Here is a 2500-nt window from a genome sequence, read left to right on the forward strand (position 1 = left end):
ATTATAGCATATACTTGGAAATAAATGTACGACTGTCTGGCTGATAGATATACATTTGAACCGTATTCATGTTGACAAATGTGGAAAGGTATGAATGAGAACTAATATCTTCACAATACAAGAGATGTATTTAACCGGTTTCGATTATATCTTCGTCAGAAATACATGAATTTCTGACGAAGGTATAATCGAAACCGGTTAAATACCTCTTGTATTGTGAAGATATTCGTTCTCATTCATACCTTTCCACAAGATATACATTTATCCATCTATTTATCCAGTAGATATGCATGTCTAGAATGATAGATATGTGTTTATTTCAGTGTGTGTGCACTTCTGTATAATGAATATTCTTTGGATCGGCCTTGCACAATTTTAACAAATTAGCCATAGGAAATGAGTGGTAAATGTGGTGGCAGTACCTAACCCCTTTCGCCAAGTACAGCTATAGGAAATTAACACATATATATATGTATAGATAGAAAGATAGATATTGATATATTCATATATTTGTGTGTAGATTTATATTAGCATATGTATTTTTTTATTTATTAACTTAGTTACTTTTATTACATGTGTGCATGTATTTACTTAGGTATGTATAAGTGTATTACTTCCTTTTATGTTTGTGTGTATTAAGAGTGTAGGTCTACTATAACATATTACAGCATTGAAACTACCTATTTATTTCAGCAGGAATATTTTTGTTTAGTAGCTAAAATATAGAAATTAAGAATAGGATTTTTCTTGATTATTGATATCTTCATATTGAAATATATCAACAGTATAAATATAGAAGTAGTAAATATTCAAATTGAATTACTCAGGTATGTATTTAGTCATCTTTGTCAGTATTTGTGTGGAATGTATATACTTTATTTTCATGATTTTAGTACTAATGATAGTAGCAAAGCATGTTTTCGGATTGATTTTCAGAAGTTCTGAGAAGTAACAAAGAATTTGTGTATTTTGTGAAGACCAAAGTTACTTCTTTCTGTGAAGGATTGTGTAATTTTTAAATTGATGTTTAAATGTTAATGACTTTGCTGTGAAAAATGTAGGACATGTAGTCCATTTCAATAGCTTTAAGCTGGTGCCATTTTATTAAAACTTATGGCAGGATATTGAAAAAGTAAATGTGAATTATATGTGGATTATACAATTACATTCTGGTCTAGTTATGGAGTATGTTTGCCTGACATTCATCTTTAGAGATTTTTGTAAGACTATTGTGAATACCTTTCTTTTTAACTACATTTCAGAAGTCATGTATTATCACAAGATAGGGACAGTTCCTCCTTGTTCGTTATATAACATACCCATAAAGGTTCCAAAAAATGTATTTTTGATGGAACCTCATTTGCATATTTATTTTTTCTGTGGCAGTCATCCATGGGGACATTTTTTGATACATAACCACTAATATACTGTACATCCAATGCTCCCTACCAGCTACGAGGAAATGGGATACGACCATGGGTTAGTTGTCCAGCGGCATGGTATAGTGCTCCCCATTAGAGGCATTAGTGTAGACAGAAAGCATTAGACTTGTTGAGGACCCTCATGGAATTTCCCAAGATGCCATAAGGGTTCCAGTGCTAAATTGAGTACTTATGCATAGAAATCAGTCTTTCAGATCTAGAATGCATGTGCTGAAGAGGCTGTATATTAAAATTTACATTTATGGTGTATGCTGTACTTAAACATCACTCTTATTGACTTGACTAGCTGTATGTAGTTTCTTTATATGAGACATTTACTCTAGGAAAGAGTGAGCATTGAGCTTTATTTAAGTATTTGTTTTATTTGATAACTGAAGCTTATTTGAAAACTCAGATAACTTGGACTGCTATATACATGTATGGATCACATGGATACATCTTAGACACTTACCCAGTGGTTATACGAGACATATAGACACTAGAAGGCAAGATGCTTGTTTCATATATGCATAGATATAATCATTAAATATCTGACATTGTAATTTGTATTTATTTTGTATATCAGTAATGAATATGACTGTTTCTTTCATCTTTTTCTTGAACCTTTTTGGTCACATTATCTCATGCTATTTGTACTTTTTTGATAAGTGAATTTATGCATATGTGTAACATGTGATTCTTCTAAGCTTTGATATGCTGTCTTCAGTTATATTAGAGGTTTGTCAGGGGGTAATGAATATTTTCTTTCACTTGAATTTGAGGTGTATGTTTATTATATATATTTTATCTTTTTTGGTATATGCTTCTTATGAACTTAAATATGTACAAGAAATGTTTGACTTCTGCTCTTCCTCTCTTTTTTTTTCATTTCTTTCTGTTTCTGTTGATTGGCTTTTTGAAAATGTACAACTGCCTTAATTTTAGTGTTTTAATGAAGCTCTATAAGAAAATAATTTTGCATTAAAGAAGATCAGTATACATCAGACAAACATATACATATGGATACATCAATATAATGTTATGTAATTCATCTGCAATTGTTAATTAATAAAAAGCAA

The 2500-nt window shown here is 30.5% G+C and overlaps 1 protein-coding gene across 7 annotated transcripts in view; it reads left to right on the forward strand.

Annotated features, from left to right (window-relative positions):
- LOC113803138 (ADP-ribosylation factor-like protein 13B) overlaps window positions 1-2500 on the forward strand; it is a 19217-nt gene that overhangs the window by 2554 nt on the left and 14163 nt on the right. The gene's annotated exons all lie outside the window — the stretch shown is intronic.

The sequence above is a fragment of the Penaeus vannamei genome, chromosome 19 (assembly GCF_042767895.1).
Source record: "Penaeus vannamei isolate JL-2024 chromosome 19, ASM4276789v1, whole genome shotgun sequence".
In the NCBI taxonomy this organism is placed as follows: domain Eukaryota; kingdom Metazoa; phylum Arthropoda; class Malacostraca; order Decapoda; family Penaeidae; genus Penaeus; species Penaeus vannamei.